The sequence below is a fragment of the Balaenoptera ricei genome, chromosome 3, assembly GCF_028023285.1.
Source record: "Balaenoptera ricei isolate mBalRic1 chromosome 3, mBalRic1.hap2, whole genome shotgun sequence".
NCBI lineage: Eukaryota > Metazoa > Chordata > Mammalia > Artiodactyla > Balaenopteridae > Balaenoptera > Balaenoptera ricei.
The window spans coordinates 22,394,393-22,414,533 of NC_082641.1; positions in this window are offsets into that span (position 1 = coordinate 22,394,393).

A 20,141-nucleotide genomic window follows, 5' to 3' on the forward strand; every position below is an offset into this window, starting at 1 on the left:
AGAGAGCTCATATACCTGTTGTGCGTTGGCTGCATCTTCCTAATTTCTGTCTTTTTTATTTGGTGTCAATACCATCATTTATGTCCTACTGAGGACATCTTAACCAAAATATTATAGGCTGTCTAATAAAGAGACCACAAAGCCTTCATATATCATTGTTATGAGTCTTATTTGTTAAGATAATATATGTAAATCGAGCTCAAACAATGAATCTAGACTGTATTTCTATTTGAAGTGGATAACTCTATAATGCCATCCATTCATTCATTCATTCATTCACTCATATTTATTCCTTTTTTAAATTTAGTCACTCCTTCAATACACTTTTTTTTTTCATTTACACTCTCCCAATGTATTATGCTGAGTCTGTGGATAAAGAAATTGACAAAACAGACTTAGTCCCTACCTTACGAGATTAACATGTGAGAGGTGGTAGTGGGATGTGCATTAAATCGACCTTGACAAAATTAATTATTCAATTAAAATTGTATTGAGTGCTACAAAGGACACATACATGTTTTTGGAAAGCATAAGTGGAGCTAAACTTTCTAAACAGGGAATATTTCCCAGAGGAAGACAAAATAAAGACTGATACTATCATAAAAGAATATGGTTCCTCCTGCAGCTGCTGTTATTAATATTTAGTTCAAACTAACTATCAGAGCATTTTATCTTCCACGTGCCTAATCACTACTCCGTTTGGCTGCATTTAGTCATAATTTTAACACTTTTAAAAGTAAACGTTTTCTTAGTTTTAGATTCATTACCACTCCCTCCTCTTGCCTGACATCTAGTGGAAGAGATAATCAGTGGGAAAATCACCAGGGGGAAAATAAATGAAAAGGTCAAATCATACAAGTGAAATAGCAAAGGAATTACCTTTCTGGATCACTACACTTTATAGAACAAGTAAGAGTGTCCACATTTCATTACTATAGTACACTTGTCTGTGCTTTTAACTCTACATTTTATTATAATTTTAATATATTTCCCTATAAAATTCCCTAGTAATTAGCTAACAGTATTCTTCACTGGTGTTGCATCATTGGCATAAAAGTAGCTTTCTCCTCTTGCTAATCCTGAAATACAACATGTATATATAATTTCACATGATCTCAAATTGTCTTATTCAAGTTTTCCTAGAATATGAGGACACTATTAGATAGTGTTTAATTTCTCTAACAAATTTAATTTTCAGACTCATATAAATGAAGATAAATCAGCGTATGGATTTCAAGGTTAAGAAATTGATTCAGATATCATACAAAATACATGCATTTTACATAAGAAATTAACCAATGTAGATAAAGTATAGAAGTAAATGTGAATAGCCTTAAATAACGTGTCAAAAGATACTCACTAGAGGTAAGATTTACTTCTAGGAAGGTAGAAGTAGCTGTTGACTTTCATAGTTTCATTACCAATAGCTCTTTATTAAGAATATGAGAGAAAACATGTATTTAGGATTTGCACTGGTATTTTTAGGTCCATCATTGTGTGTTTGTGTGTACGTGTGTGTATAAAAATATTTGTGTACCTTTCAGAAGGTTTTAAAGTTTCTCTTTGTAAATAACTAATTCTATAGGTAGCTTTTATATTTACCTACAAACAATGAGATAAAAACTAAACTTTCAAATAACTTCAGATATGAATACATTAGTCTCTTCTATAAGCAGGGCTCACACTGACTAGTAAAGTAGCAAATATGAATGTATTGATATTTCTCTTTGGGGAGCTAAAAAGCCTCTTTTCATCATCTTTCATCTCCATATATTCATTTTTTTATATTCTATTTTCTCTGACTCTGCTTTTAAACTTGTGTCTTTAGAAAATTTCATTATTTCACTTTGCCCATGTTTGAAGTTATCGTTTGTTTTCATTGTTATTTTGTTGTTTGTTGAGGAAAGAACTCTGAAAATATTCTCTATGGCAGTGTGTAATGATCACAAGAAAATTATAGTAAAAAACTCTTATGAAAAACGATAATAGGTCAAGTAGGTTATACTGGGTTAAGAGATTCTCTGTAACTGGCAATTTTCTTTAACTGAAAAAAAAAGATTTTCAAAAACTGATGAGGCATTTGAAAGGGAAAACATAAAGCTAATAAAACAGGTACTATTAAAAAAAAGAAATGAAAAAAATTTAAGAGAGTTGAAGGTTACCAGAAACAAATTTCACTAAATGCCAATTACAACAGTAAACTATATCTCTAGGCTAAATAAGCAAATCTATTGTGAAAAATACATAAAGGCCCATACAACTTTAACACTGTAGACAGCTAACTTACTCATCAAATTTGATTACCCCAATGGGGAATAATAAGGACTAATTTTCATCAACACAGAAGAAATTAGCAGATTATGTAAAAATGCCTGCGAATCCATACATTACTTTGGGAGAAAAGAAAATGACTGAGCCTCTGAAAAATAAATATACTTTAAAAAATACCCTTTATCTTAAAAAAATCAGATGTTGAAAAAAATCAGCTGAAAGCAGAAACATATTAGTTCTTTTGTAACCTAGAGGCATATGGTAATTTTCTAAAAATAATTTTAGCTATGTAATACTTAAAAAAATAATCTCCCTATTGAACACATAAACTGCTTTGAGGGCCTTGATCCTTTCTAATTGGCCTGAGAGCATGGAACTGTAGCATATCAGAAGTTGAGAAAGCTTTTAAACATATGTAACTTTTAAAGATATCCTAAATTTATGCAAATTCCATGAAAAGATAATAATATATTAATTCAATATATTTACTGCATACTTGTTATATAAAGCCTTGTCTACATAAGTGTAATATGATCCAAACCCCATGAATGCCATGTTATTGTAAAAAACGTCCAAGTTCTCTCCTAAAATGAGAAGATATTTGAGCTGGCTTCAACTGGTCTGACATTTAACAAAAAAAACTATAAAGCACACTGTGGATTTGAGCTTCTTAGGCATTATTTGTGGAGCCCTTAGAAAGGAACACATTCAGGTGAAGATGAAGAAAAATATAGGAAATTCTTGAAGGTATAGGGTGGTATAGATCTGTTATTATACTACCTCCAAGTATCTTATGTACAGTGGTCTTTGCAAATGAGCCTCTAGATCAGTCCTGATATACGTGAAGTGAGAGGGTGAGGAGTTTCAGAGGTATTACTCTGGTGAACATGTTTCATGCTCTTACCTCAGCTGTTTAAATATGATTGCATGCTACTATTACTTATAATACTAAATCTGAGATCTATCCAAACCTTAGAAAAATCACTAAAAATCTTCAACTTTTAAATATGGCATGTCTGTTAGCTTTTCAATTTGTTGGTTTGTTCATTCATTATCCATTGCTAATTCTCTGCCCTTCTTTAAGAATATTTGTATTTAGCTATTCATCCTTTGAAAAAAAATAAACAACACTTTGTCTTACATATTGCAATCTGTGTTTTTTAATTGTCTGACAGAATAATGGCCAATTTCTAGATCATATTAATAAATCACAATTAGAACTGCACGGTTGATAATATCATAATCAATCATTCCATTTTGCACAATACCCACTCTTGAAAAAAGGGAATGCTTTAGAAATTAGCACTATGTTTAGTTCAAATATTAAAAATAGAGTACTAGAAGAATTTTTCTCAGAGAATATAACTCATTAAAGTTTCTGATGTTCAACGAAATATGAACAAAATAATCATAATATGTTTAAAAAATAATAATAAAGGTGAAAAAAGGACTTTTAGATTGATTTTACAGATCAACTTAATTACTAATTACTAGGAGAAATTAATAGCATGAAATAGAATCTACTTCTTATAATCCAGCTTGACTTAGTACAAATAAAGAATAATCACTGCTATTAGGAGAATTCTATCCCGCTACATTATCAAATGTTTCAAGAGCCATTTGTGCTTTTCATTAATTTTAGCATTACTCTTATTAAAATGATAAAGACTTAAATACCAGAAGCCAAGAGTCATTACAGCATAAGACATATGTTCAAAAACAGTTATGGCTCCACTAATATTTCCATAGTTTATATGAAACTGACCTCTCCCCCTCCCCATTTAAGCAATAGGCTATTTACAAGGGGGATAAGAGCTGATAGAGGAATTGATCCTGTGTTTATTTTTAATATTGTCTCCGAATATCCTAACACAACCAGCATCAAATTCAGCATTTAATATGAAAACACAGCAGGTTAGTTAACATTTTCACACATATAGAGAATGAGGGCTGAAGCAAGTCAAGTTTCTGAGAATTCAGTAGCAAAGGATGTTGGAGACAGGCAGGTCATGGCGTGTGTGTGTTTGTGGGTGTGTGTTTGTGGGGAGAAGTAAGTTGCAGAGCATTCTCAGGCTAGCAGTCAGTAAAATAGAAAGTATAAATACCAGAGAAAAACCATGTGAATACTGAATCATTCAATCTGTTCTGCTGGAGCAATGTGAAATTCCTATGTTGAAAATAAAGGATAATTCAAAAGTGTTTTTGCACTTCCCTGGTTTATTTTACATTGCAAAATACCTGTATTGTTTAACTTATACTGAGTCTTGCTTCTTTCCTCTTACATCAATTTCTAGCTTTTATAAACATGTCGTTTGACCGATTAGTCTCTCGACATCTTGCTCTTAATCTATCAAATTTTTACCTGCAGTGAATCAATCTCTTCCTCAGTCAAATATGTTTAACATGCTTTTATCTATAATGGTACTCCCTCTTTTTGCCAATGAACTACAGTTATCAAGCAAAAAGCATTGATTCAAGTTAACCACTTGCATATCCAATCACTCACATACTCTCTTTGGAATGTGTCTTATTGCCTATCACCATATTAAAATTGTTGTTTTAAATGCTACTATTACAGAGATGAAAACCCAAAAGGGCATCATCATCCATTCATGCATTCAACAAACATTAGGTAACTGTACTGGTAAAACAGACTTGAACAAGAGAGATTGGCCATTTAACGTAGAAAGCTTACATTCAAATGTGGTGGCTAGAACTTCGATGAGTAGAAAGATAAATGATCTTTCAGGTGATAAAAAACACAGTATGGATGTTCCTTAGAAAACTAAAAATAGAGCTACCATATGATCCAGCAATCCCACTCCTGGGCATATATCCAGAGAAAAACGTGGTTTGAAAGGATACATGCACCCCAATGTTCACTGCAGCACTATTTACAATAGCCAAGACCTGGAAGCAACCTAAATGTCCACCAACAGATGAATGGATAAAGAAGATGTGGTACATATATACAATGGAATATTACTCAGCCATTAAAAAGAATGAAATAATGACATTTGCAGCAACATAGATGGACCTGGAGATTATCAGACTAAGTGAAGTAAGTCAGACAGAGAAAGACAAATATCATATGATATCACTTATATGCAGAATCTAAAAATATATATATACAAGTGAACTTATTTACAAAACAGAAAGAGACTCACAGACTTAGAGAATGAACTTACGGTTACCAGGAGGGAAGGGTGAGGGGAGGGATAAATGGGGAGTTTGGGACTGACATGTACACTATATTTTAAATAGATAACCAACAAGGACCTACTGTAAAAAAATTAAAAATTAAAAAACACACTATGGATGAACAAAACCTGGCAAGTGAATAGAGGAATGTAAGGTGGTCTTGTAAATAGAAAGATCAGGAAGGCTCTCTCCTATGGCAACCTTTCAGACAAAATCTGTGGGAAAGGAGAGAGTTCTCCCAAGGGAAGCAGGAGAGAGTGTGTCTAAGGCACAAGCAAGCTTGGTCTGTTTAAGGAACTTACAGAGGATCAAAAATAATGTGGTCAGGAGAGACAGTGTTAGGTGATGAGGCCAGGTTACTTGGGCTCAAAGGAAGAAGAGACCAAAGGAAAAATTTTGGATTCTATTTTGAGTGAGATGAGAAGCTAATTTATAGGTTTAGCACAAGAGATCCATATTCTGACATAAATTACAAAATAACTCCTCTGAGTGCTGTATGGAAAGTTAGTGAGGAGAAAGGGGAAAACACTGATTGTGGTATTAATGCTCTTAAACAGATGGTCTTGGGAAATTCTCCTTCCCCCTGGCTTCCAGTGCACTGTACAGTACTGTTCCTCCTCTGCTTCTCCATGTCTTTACTTATTTGATTATTCACCTTCTCTCTGTCCACTAAGCATAATGCCACAGCTTCCTCCTCAGTGGTTAATCAGAACATTTTCCTATTTTCCTGGCATGTTTCCCTTACAATACTTCAAATGTTTTAGTTCATACCTCATGTATATACAAGAATGGGTCCCTTATAGGATGCACAGTTCATTGTAAGCCCAAAAGAACCAATGACATTTTTATCAGTTTGCAGGAATCTCTCTCTCTCTCTCTCTTCTCTCTCACCTCTCACAGACACACACACACACACACACACACATGCACACACACGTATAATTTTTGTGTCTATATAATATATGTAAAATATTTGGCTGGACTGTACATAAGTTGGGAAAATGAATAGACACCACTCTTACAAACATTCAGTAAGAAAAACTCCTAGGAGCTCTGCAATGTTGCTTCAAATTTGTGAGATTAAGTGCAAGGGTTTGGAAGGAACTTCAGAAAGGGAAACATTTAAGGATTTAGAGGTTTTACTGAATCAGAAAGTTGAACCCAGTTCCAGGGCAAGGAGAAAAGTTATCAGGAGTAAAAAAGAAATTAAGTGCATAGGAAATATTTTTATCCGTACCTTGCCTGGCACTATGAGTCCTGAGCAAATATTTTTAAGTTGTATTTATAAACGGATGTTACAAATATTATTAAATACTAATAGATACATATCATTTATTAAATTTTAAGAAAAGGAGTAAAATTCAGTTTAGAAAACTCAGAAGACTCGTAGGAACCTTTAGAATACTTATTGAGGAGGCTTTATTATAAGTTATAATTTTTTGAGAAACCTGTCCTTTGAGTTAAAAACCGAGTGACTGCATTACTCCATACTATGATCTGTCTCAGCAAAGGGTATAAATCTGACTTTTTATTTCAGTTGCTGCAGTGTCCCACAATACATAGCCTAGTAATAATGGGTTTTACGTATTTTCCTCATTTTTAATTTTTCTCTTGCAAACGGTGTAGGAATTAGTATCCTTTAGTGTATTCCTTTTCTGCACTTGACCAATCCCTTATTTACAATAGACACAGAGTAGTGGAACACCTAGGATTGTTGTTTAACAAAATCTATGCAAATACCAAATTTTTTTTTAACATCTTTATTGGAGTATAATTGCTTTACAATAATGTGTTAGTTTCTGCTGTATAACAAAGTGAATCAGCTATACCAAATACCATCTTTTTGATTTCCAATTTTTTAAAACTCAAGAATGCATCATTTTCTGAATATTATTTATTTAAAAAGTTTTCCTATTTTTTCTTCTAGTATTTTTACATTGTTAAAACGTTTAATTAAGGGTGACTGTAGGCAGAATGAGCTGAAACAGTCAACACATCTTAATTATTCATCCTCTCAAACACCCTGTCAGTACTATCATTATTATATGTAAGTACATGTACCTTAATGTTATTAAATGGGATAATTTGACCCCAAACTCAGCCTTTACACAGGCTGTCTCTCTTGTGCTTTGGTGGTTACTGCCTTCTTCATCCTCCTCACAGCTTTAGGCTCCCTAAAGAGGAAATAGGTCATAGAAAATAAAAGGACTCCAGCAGAATTCTGTCTCCTTCCTTATCTATCTAAGTGGTGTGTAATAAGGTCTCTTTGGGGCCATGCCCCTCTCCCATGTCCTATTCATAACCTCAGATCTCCTTGACCTGTTTATAAGAAGTTTACTTATGGTTTCTGCTGCCAGCCTGAGAATTATGAAAAATATTTCCTTAATTTGATTCCAGATGGCATAGTGTTTGGGAAAGACGTTTCTGTTCTATAGATTGATTTTGTGATCATTCCATTGCATTGTATCACAAAAGGTGTATTTTTTTTATCACTTCCTTTGTTCTTTCTTATTTTCATTTAGCAAATGAAGTTGGCTCGTCATATTAGTATATGTGCTCTATACACCAGATTTTCTTGATTGCATTTTATTTCTGACTTTCTTTGGATTGTTAGCATTTCCCCCTCTCATAGTTTGAGAAGTTCACATTTTATTTCTATTACTTATGTAACTTCCCTTAAAATTTTTATCAATAATTATAAATGTATATATTTTTATCAACATCAAAAATCAATTTAAATCTCCATCAAAATAAGGAACTTTGACAAATTCCCTCTCCACCTACCACATTCCCATACTTTATTAGATATTTAAAATTTTTGTTTTACAATTACTGATTTGTGCTTGGACTCTATACATAAGTTCATCTATGTACATTTCTCTACTGTGTATTCTCAAGAAATTGAAGTAGTTGATTTTCAAAATTCTACATATGGTAGCATTTTATTTCCTTCTCTTCTGTATTCTGTTTCTCATTTTCATTGTCTCTATCCCTTTTCTCTGGCATTTTACTTTGTCTCATCGTTCTTGCGGCTCTGAAATTTTACCATGATATCTCTAAATATGAGTGTATTTATCTACATATGTTTCAATCTGAAGCTTCACGACCGTCTCTAGATGGGAAACTTTCTTCAACTGAGAGAACTTTTATTGGCATGGATTGTTTCTGTTCCTTGCTTTTGAATTCCTTTTAGATAGAAATTTCACATTGAAATGTAATGTCTTTTTTAATATTAGTTTCACCTATTTAAACTTTTTTTGAGATATAATTGTGAAATAATCACCACAATTAGTCTAGTTGACATGAGAACTTTTAAGATCTACACTTTTGGCAACTTTTAAATATATAATAAAGTATTGTTAACTATGTCACCATTTCTCACATTACATCCTCTGGACTTATTCATTGTATTGCTAGAAGTTTGTACCTTTTGACCCCCTTCACCCATTTCACCCATGCTCTATACTCTGACTCTGGAAAAACTAATCTCTTCTTCTCTGTATCTATGAGTGCAGTTTTTTATTTCTTCTTCTTTTTTTAAAAAAAATTTTAGATTCCACATATAAGTGAGATCACATGGTATTTGTCTTTGATTTATTTCACTTTTAGCATAGTGCCTTCAAGGTCCATTCATGTTCTTTCATGGCAAGATTTCCTTTATTTATAGCTGAATAGTATTCCATTGTGTGTGTGTGTATGTATGTGTGTAATCACATTTTCTTTATCTATTCATCCATTAATGGGCACTTAAGTTGCTTCCATATCTTGGCTATTGTAAATATTGCTGCAATAAACATAAAGGTGCATATATATTTTTGAGTTAGTGTTTTTGTTTCCTTTGGCTAAATACCCAGAAGTGGAATTACTGAATTATATGACAGTTCTATTTTTAATTTTTTGAGGAACTACCATACTGTTTTCCATAGTGGCTGTACCAATTTACACTCCCACCAACAGGGCACAATTGTTCCCTTTCCTCCACGTTCTCAACAGCATTGGTTATCTGTTGTCTTTTTTATAATAACCATTCTAACAGGTGTGAGGTGATATATCATTGTGGTTTTGATATGCATTTGATGTTAGTGAAGTTGAGCACCTCTGTTGTACCTGTTGGCTGCTGGAATATCTTCTTAGGGAAAATGTCTATTCGGGTTCTTTTCTCTTTTTTTTAAATTTAAATTTTTTAAGTTAAAGTTTAAAAAATTTTTGTTTATTTCCTTGATTGTTTATTTGTTTACTATTGAGTTGTATGTGTTCTTTATATATTTTGGATATTAACTTCTTATCATTCGTGTGGTTTGCAAATATTGGGTTGGCCAAAAGGTTCCTTTGGGTTCTTCTGTAACATCTTACAGAAGAACCCAAAGGAACCTTTTGGCCAACCCAATATTTTCTCCCATTCTGTAGATTGCCTTTTCATTTTGTTGATAGTTTCCTTTGCTGTGCAGAAGCTTTTAAGTGTGGTGTAATCCTACTTGTCTAATTTATTTTTCTTCCTGTTTAGGTGTCATATCCAAAATATCATTGCAAAGGCCCATGTCAAAAAGCTTTTTCCCTATGTTTTCTTTTAGGAGTTTTATGATTTCAGGTCTTACATTTAAGTCTTTAAATCATTTTAAGTTTTTTATTTTTATTTTTTGTGAGGTGTAAGATTTTATCCTATTGCCTATGGATAACCAATTTCCTCAGCACTATTTATTGACGAGACTGTGTTTTCTCAATTGAGTATTCTTGTTAAATATTAGTTGATCATATATGCATTGGTTTATTTCTTAGCTCTCTATTTTGTTCCATCAATCTGTGTGTCTGTTTCTATGCTAGTGCCATACTATTTTGATTACTACAGCTTTATAATATAGTTTGAAATCAGGAGGTGTGATGCCTTCAGCTTTTTCTTTCTCAGGATTGCTTTGGCTATTCAGGGTCTTTTGTGGTTCTATAAGAAATTTAACATTATTTTTTGCTACTTCTGTAAAAAATGCCATTGGAATCTTAATAGTAATTGTATTGAATCTATGGATGGCTTTGGATAGTGTGGACACTTTAACAACATTTAATCTTTTGATCCATGAACATGTATATCTTTCCATTTATTGGTGTCATATTCAATTTCTCTTATCAATGCCTTATAGTTTTCAATGTAGAGATTTTTCACCTCATTGGATAAATATATTCTTAAGTATTTTATTGTTTTTGATATTCTTGTAAAAGAGACTCCTTTCCTTACTTCTTTGTCAGATAGTGCTAGCTTTTAGACTAACACTTTTGTGTCACAGATACATATATCCTGAGGTTTATCTCCCTTAAAAATTCCAATACCATTTAATTCTCATAAAGCTGTCAAATAAAAGGGTTATTATAAAAACCATGACCGTTTATTATGAGAAATTAAATTCTGGGAGGAATTGGAGCAGAATCCTACTCTCTGAGATCATAAAAGCACACAAAAATGTTTGCACATAAAACAAACACAGATTTCATCTGAATATTTCAAATGGACTAACAGAAATTTTTGAAATTCCATAATATATATGAGAAAGATAAATCAAAATTAGTAATACTCAGAAATTAAGTGATTAATCTCATGAATTAGAAATCTATGAGTTTAAAAAAATATCAATTTAGAAAATAAGTCTAAAACTGAAAGAAAACAACACTGAAAAATACAACAGAAATGTCAAGAAAAATTGAAAGCAGAAGAAGAAAAATGTGTTACTAAAAATGAAATATTGGAAGGTGTAATCTTGTTCCAAGAGAAGAGGACACATTTTCATGTGGTCAAAGGCAAAATTAATGAATATGAATTTCTGAAGAGGAAAACTAAAGCCAATACAAAAATACAATACAAACACTGTACTTAGAAAAATATTAAAAGCTAAAATTAATTAACAAATTTTTTAATAAATAAAGCTGAATTTTGAAAAGTACTCTTTGCTGGTAGGCAAAAAGATCAAGTCAATTATAAAATAAAAAAAGAAAACAAACAAATAAAAAATTTAGTAGGCCATCATATTATTCAACAGTAGCACCTCATGCCAGAAGACAATAAATTAACTTATTTATGATATTCAGAGAAAGGAATTGTGAACCAAGGGTATATCTAAACACACTCATTTTCAAACTTAAAGGCCACAGATATGCTTTTAGTAACATAAAGACTCATAAAATATTTTATTTTTGAGGCTTCCTAAAAAATCAACTATCAAAAGACTTCAAACAACCAAAATGACTAGAAATAATGTTAACATAAAGAATTTTGCTGATCTCCACATATATATTTCTTTTTGCAATAAGATTAAAATATAGTTACAAAGAAAAAATTGTTTGCAATAGATGCTTTCTTTAGTAAGGTAGAACCAGTACACTATCAAAACCTGAGAGAGAAGAATGAATACAATGTCAAAATAGATAAGGCTTTCTGAAAGCCCTATAATTATGATTAAATAGGTGTAAACCAGGAGGGGATGGGAGGAAATGTTACCAGAAAATTTAATCATTGCTTAGAGTAACAATAAACACTATTAAACAAAGGGAACTAAGGATATTTTACAGAAATGTTAGTATAAATGTAGCCATTAGAAAAATGTTCAAACCTTCCCTATAAACAAAAAGTATGTTTTAAAGAAAGAAAAACACAAAAAAGGAGACAGTAAATACCACCATAGACTTCATTACAAATAAATGAAATGTAAAATTACTTGATGGAACTGAGGTTAATAAACATCAATAATGTTGATAAAATAAATATAAATAGCTTCAACTCATCGATTAAAAATATTTTCAGATTGACTATCAAAGAAAAATCTAAAATCATTCTGAATGAAAGTAACATGCCTAGAGATGTTTAAAAGGCTAAAGCTAAAATAATAAAATTAAATGAAGCACAAAACTTTTTTATGATATAAGCTACAAATAACAATGAAGTTTATACAGTTTATATTCTTAATTATTCATCTAGAAAACAGTACAACCCCAATTTTCAGAAATCTGAAACTGAGATGTAAGAGAGAAAAAAAAAAACATAGTATCAAAAATGTCATTAACATACCTCTCTCAATCTAAGTACAAAAAGTGAAGAAAAAGGTAGGGTAGAGTAGATCTAAACCACATAATCATAATAGGTAAAAAAGTTCTTATATATAATTATGGAACTTGGACCCTGTGATGGTTAATTTTATGTATTAACTTGGCTGGGCCATGATGCCCAAATTGTTGGTCAAACATTATTCTAGGCATTACTGTGAGGGTGTTTTTTAATGAGATTAGCATTTAAATTGGTGGGCTTTGAGTAAAGCAGATTGCCCTCCATAGGGCCTCATCCAATCAGTTGAAGGTCTGATAGAACTAAATGACTGACCCACCCCAGAGTAAGAGAGAATTCTTCAGTGGATAGCTTTCACACTTGAACTGGAACATCAGCCCTTCTGGGTCTCCAGCTTGCTGGCTCACACTGCAGATTTGGGGCATGCCAGCTTCTATAATTGTGTGAGCAAATTCCCTATAATAAATAGCTTTCTGTATATGTACACACCCTATTTTTTCTGTTTTTCTGGAGAACCCTGACTAATACAGACCTCCAATAAAAAGAGACTACACCTTCTTTTCAAGAATTGTTAGAATATTCACAAGCAACAAAGGAAAATTGGTTATACAGTTGACCCTTGAACAGCATGGGTTTGAATTGCACAGGTCCACTTATACATGAATTTTTTTCAATAAATACATATTACAATACTATACTATCTGTGATCCACAGTTAGTTGAATCCAAAGATATGTAACCATGGATATGGAGGTCTCACTGTAAAGTTATATATGGATTTTTGAGTGTGTGGGGGGTCAGTGCCCCAACCCCTGTGTCATTTAAGGTTCAACCATATTCTAGTACACAAATTTAATAGGTCAAAAATATAAAATGTTGTTGAGAAAATGGGAGAATTCAAGGAAAATGTCCCTGATCACAACATTTAACATAAAGGATATGAAGGAGCCATCTTTGCAAAAGTTGTTGGAAGAACACTCTACAGAGAAGAAGCAGAATTAAAAATTTCCTTGGATGGACAAAAAAAATTAATGTTTTCTAGGAAAAAATAAAACTTGTGTGGCTTGAGCAATATGAAAGGGACAGGGACATTAAATGATGATGGAGAAGGGGTAGGCAAGGGCTAGACCATATAGAGCATATTGGAAAAAAAGTAATTTAATCTAAGACTAATCATTATCATGTGATTTAAAAATAATCTGATAGGAAAATTCACCTGAAATTTAAAAAATCGTGTTGTAGATAATATTTGTAGAATTAGTAAGAAATGAAGCAGAGACTAGTAATTAAGTCATAACTTGTAGTGACTAGGTTAGGTTAGAAGCACTGGATATGCAGAGAAATGAACATATTCAAATTGTTTTGCAGTAAGATCAACCAAGTGTACTGACTGACTAGCTACAGGGTTAAAAGATAAATCAATAATAAAAGAGACAAGTGCTCAGGAACTTCCTCTGCAGTGTAGTAAGTGATGAGGTAATTATACTGTGCTATGTGAATATTCAGAAAGGATAGATAACCAGGACTTGGGAGACCAGTTAACACAACCCGCCAAAATGGATATCTAAGTTAAGCCTAAAGGACTGGCAAAGAATGGGCAATGATTATTTCAGCCAAGGAATGGTGTAGATAAACACCCAGTGGTTAATATCAGATAAAATATTGACTATGCTGCCATTAAATTGAATCGGTTATAAGGCTGGAGAAGTGATCAGCAGCCAATTTATAAAGGACCATATGAGGCATATTAAGGAATCTGAAAGTTATTCAGAAAGTCATAGATCGCTCTTAAAAATATTTAAACTTGGGAGTGACATGATCAGATTTGCTTTTCAAAAGACCAGAACAGTTGCCCTTTAAGAAATAGATTAGAGGGGCTTCCCTGGTGGTGCAGTGGTTGGGAATCTGCCTGCCAATTCAGGGGACACGGGTTTGAGCCCTGGTCTGGGAAGATCCCACATGCCGCGGAGCAACTAGGCCCGTGAGCCACAACTACTGAGCCTGCGCGTCTGGACCCTGTGCTCCACAACAAGAGAGGCCACAACAGTGAGAGGCCCGCACACCGCGATGAAGAGTGGTCCCCGCTCACCACAACTAGAGAAAGCCCTCGCACAGAAACGAAGACCCAACACAGCCAAAAAAAATAATAAATAAATAAATAAATAAGACTTTAAAAAAAAATAGATTAGAGAAAAACAATACTGGAGGAAAAAAACTAGTTAGACATTTGTTGCAAGAAACTAGATAGAATAATGGTGATCCATACTAGGTGAGAGAGAGTACTGTGGGAGAAATGATATAATTTACCCATTGGTATATGATAAATGTCACAGCGGTTTTATCAAATTCCTTATCAGTTAGACACTCATACTGAGATATTTACAGGAAAAAAATAAAGTCACGGGCTTACTTTAAAATAAAACAACATAATTGCACATTGTGAATCAACGATATTCCAGAAAAAAGAAAAAAGCACAATTGCAAAGCACAGGAAGTAGAACAAATAACATGGTCAAAACATTGATATTCTTGGATGTGAACGGCAAGCATATAGATGCTTACTATATTCGTCTCTCCATTTTTGTTAGTGCTTTTAAATTTCTATTTAAAACATTTAAAAATAGAAAAAATAACTACAAACACATAGAAAACATGTGAGGCTATCTATGTGTCATGTCTCAGTAGTGATAGGTGCAGTATGTTGAGAGAATGATTTTTCTACCATGTAGTTGCAGCACATTTATGGGGTTTCTCTGCACACATAATAGAGTGTGCCAGCTTTCAAACTGAACATGGCCTGCAGTGGGCCTGAAGGCAGGAAGGAAAGCTGCTTGGCCACACTACTGCAATGACTCTGCTGCCTGTAATAACTTGTGTGGGTGGTTCCTCAGAGGAAGAAATCTAGGAGGAATTGAAAGTGAGTTTTTCTAACCACAATTACGACAACTTTCACTTTTTAAGATTCAGATTCAAAATTTCCCAATAAATCTTTCCCTGATTAGATGGTGTTTTAAAGACTTGAGAACAAGGAAATTGTGTGCTTATTATCAAGCAATTGTTACATATGTCAGTAACAACATACAATTAGTAAATAAGAACATCTAAATCAAATAAGTTATTGGTCTCTGGCACTTTTTAAAGTAATTCTTATTACTTTAGAGCTTGCTTACTTATATTACTGGACATAATAAGGGAAAGTATTTCTATGCATCTAATTTCTAAAGAGCTAATTTTCATAGTTTCTTTTCACCATAACAAAGTACAGGAGGGAAGAGGTTAGATAGAATATACCCTGTCAAAAATAAAGTGCCTTTGAAATGTTACTTATAAGAAATGTACACACAACTCTATTGCATTTTAAGGAGTAAATGGGAAAATTAGAAGACAGATATAAAAAATATGTAGTTTATATATATGAACTAATATTACATACTTTTATATTTTACAAAGGTGGATATTGCCTTATTCAAACAAATGTAACTGATGGGTATAAATATACAGTTTATAGTTATTTAAAATGACTTTAAAATTATAATACACAATATTTTTAAAGATAGCAGAATCTAGCTATTATTATTCTACTTTTCCCATATTTTTCTGAAAGCAAACAGATAATACAAAATTAGAAAAAAATCCATATTATATTAAATTATATAACTATAAATAATACAATTTAATAATATCTATCAAATAACTAAATTTGGGGCAAAATTAGAATAAAGCTAAATGAAACGGTTCTAAAAGGGAAAAAAACAAACAAACCTGACCAATGATGCTTTATAGGTTTACAGATGAGAATGGGGCATTGGAAAAGAGAAGGAACTCTCCTGGTTTGATCCATTACCACATCACAGGCAATAGTAACAACAACAACAACAAAATGGCCTGGAGGTGAGATCACAGGAGAAAAGAGATCAAGTGTCAATGACCTGTAATTTTGCTTTCCAAAGTCGGTTGAAGAGTAATGAATGCACTGTAAATCACCAGAGGGCACTCTGTCTACAGTTTGTCATCATGGTGATCTCCTACCTAGAGCATATGCTCGTCCCAAAAGGAGTTCCTAAAGTACAGGGAGATATACACCCCCAATGAAAGAAGACCTATATATGATGAGAGGTAACCTAGCCTAAAAATATATACAAAAAGTAAACTTACCGGTTACCTTTTCCCCTTCCCCCCAGGCTACTGCCTCAAACACAAATATTTTTGTTGAGTAAACAGAGATATAGACAGATCTGTTCCTATTCCAATATTGCTATTGAGCAGAAAGTACACGCATGCATAAATGTTACAAAGAAAATGGAATAAACAAAAAATCAAGAAAAATCTAGATGAAGGATATATAACAGGAAAAATTTTCATGACCCTGAACAAAATTTCAAGCAGATGATCACAATTCATTATAAAGAAAATGGAATAATTTTAGAAATATGTAAATAAGAAAGGAGGATTAATTACTGAAGAGAATAAATTATATGAAATGCAATGGGAAGATTTAATAAAGAAATAGAAAGTAAGCCTATTTTAATTATTTAATTTAACAAAATTAAAGTTACATGTTACAGAAAGAAACAGAACAGACTTGGCTAAAAATAAATTCATTGGAGTAGAGAATATGTTTCAGAATTTGACACAAAATAAAAAGGAAATAAAGATAAAAATTATTAGAGAAAATGATAACTATTGAGATAACTGAGAATTCCACATAATTGATATTCCTAAAAAATAGAATAACATTAAATAATATACAAAAATAGTTTACTATGTAATTAAAAAGTATTTCCTTAAGCAAATGAATATAATGTACAACATTGTTTTCCCCAAAATTTAAACATTTAAAATCAATTAGAAAAATATAAGTATACTTAATAAATGTTAAAATTAAGAAAATAGTCTTGTTTGCTTCACAAAATAGGCAATTCTCTAAAAAGACAGGACACATTCTATTGACCTCATGTGTCCCTAAAGCAACAGTTAAGTTTAGAAAACAAGGGAGCATTTTAATAGCATTTGAAGAAAAGAACCCCTCAAGAAATACATACTACGGTGCTTTTTTGTGATTAAACAGTAAAGAAAATAAATTATTTTAATCCTTTTATGAAGTTAGATAGCAACTTTATAAAAATCAAAGTGAAACATCCATTAATGTATGTGCACATGGAGCACATACAGTCTACTTCAGGTTAACTCTCTAAAATGTTAAACTACTAATTTTATAAATAAATGAGGAAAACTATGTGAATTATTTAACTCACCTCCCTTGGCAAAATGTATGCTCACTTTATTTTGATTAATAATAATAATTAATATTACTTTATGATATAGTGTTATGGGCTGAATTTTGCACCCTTCCATCCAAATTCACATGTTGAAGTCTCCACTACTTCAGAATGTGGCTGTATTTCAAAATAGGGTAATTAAATGTAATTAATTTCAAAAGAGGTAATTAAGGTTAAATGTGGTCATTAGGGTGTGCCCTAGTTTGAAACAATTTTTGTCCTGAAATTCCTCAAATTATCTCACTTGCTGACATCACACCTTTCTGTATTCAGTATATTATACATTTATTATCATATGTATGTATTATGAATAGAATTTTGAGGGTACAGGGAAGTATATGCCCATCAGGCAATCTTCTTGAACAGTAAATTCTGAAAAAGGTTTTCTGTGACTTCTTGAAATGGTAACAAACTTCAAGGCCTAAGAATGGCTGAGGAAGGACCCATGACGACACAGATATTACCAATAAACATTTCAAAGTAAGAAGTATTATCTTATTCTCATCACTGTGTTTTGTTTTTTTTTAAATCAATACATTAGAATTCTCTTAACCAAATCCTCTTGAACAATCTTGCCAGGCTAACTGATGCTTTCCACTTTTTCTATGACATTTGGAGAGATGCAATAAGTTATATTTACAGTCAGTTATATTATAATATACATGTTCCTAAAGGTCACCTCACTATGCATAATTGAGCATAGGGAAAAATAAGGTTGGGGCAAAACAATCAGAACATTTTCAGTGACACATACACAAAATTGACAGTATCCTAATAAAATAATATCACAGATTTACACACATTAACAGTTAAATGCATAATTATGATATAGTATTCCACCTTGGAAAAGCCCTAAAATTTGTTTGTGAGTATCAGAAGAGTTACAGTTTACTAGTTACTATGAAGACGTGATGGAAGGGTTATCTGAAATCAGAAGGAAAGTTGTAACACCAGGTATGAATGAACATGGCTTAGAGCACATATGGTGAACTAAGGTAACTAGTAGATGCTTGATGCTTTGTGTGTGTGTATGTGTGTGTGTTTGCTTTTGTGTATTCCTAGAAGGCTCTATTCAGCTGGGTGGAATTTTCTATAATCACCTAGTGATTTTTGCAGATGAAATTGATCTTGGCGAGGCAGCAACCATGAGTGGTGGCTTGAAGAGAGATCTTAGTTCCCTGCCCAGCAATTGAACCTTGGTAGCCTGGATGAAAACCAGGAACCCTAGCCACTAGACCAGCAAGAGCTGGAGGCTAGAAGCAAATTTTCCCTGGCTCTTGCCCCCATTGAAAAATGCATTTCTCAAGGAGGCAAAAACTGTAAAAACAGGTACAAAGTTTATTATTAGAGACACAGCACAACAACAAGTGGGAGAGCACACAGAGAAACAGTTTGTTAAGACCGAAGCAAGGCAGAGATGCACACCCAGAGAGCAAGGGTGTGGGTGTCCTCCCTAATGAGGAGGAGCACAGGAAATGGGTGGTTAAATCATTTATATAGGGCAGTTCTTCTGGGTCTTTGTTTACCTTTGACCAATTATCTGGTTTCTTTTTCCACACCTGACCTGCCCAAGGACCCTCCCCAACATGCATGCGCAACTTTTTTCCAAGATGGATTCAAGCCCAGAGGCCTATGGGGGACCCTTGGCATCACATATTATGGGGTGGTGCTCCCTCCTTTTTGACCCCCCAATGAGCCTTTCTGCTAGTGTGCATGTTTCCCTTGTCCCAAGGATGGGAAATATGTGGCCTCTTGATCTTTTACTCCAACAGGGTTTAGCTTCTCTCTGCTCCTGCCATGACTGTTATGTTAAAGTGTCCTCAGGAGACAAAACCTGGCTGTTTACCTTGTTTCTGTTGTTATTTCTATTTTGAAGTACTAACAGGAGACTGACTGTAAATGCCTAACCTGGAGTCCAGCTATCTCCTATCTCAGGAAATGCAAACAGGAGGCTAGTTCTAAGTGTCCAGCCTGAAGCCCATCTTTTTCTCACCCCAAAAAATGTAAACAGGAGGCCAGTTGTAAATGTCTAGCCTGGAGCCCATCTACCTCCTGACTCAAAGTCACACATAAGCAAAGGTGAAATTAGCCTTACGCTCAAAATATCCCCTAATATAGCAATCATGTTGGAGCAAATTCCTGTTTAAAAAAAGCATTGTATTAGAATGGACTGTATATAGAAAATGCCTCATTCCTAAACATAATATAGTGTAATGTGTGTGAAAAAATTGTATTTATTGAAAATCTCTATGAAAATAAGAAGCTAAAAAAATGGTATCTATTTAGGTTAAAAATAAAAGGAAACAGGTTATATACACCCACCTATGCACTCAAAATTTTTTCCTTTGT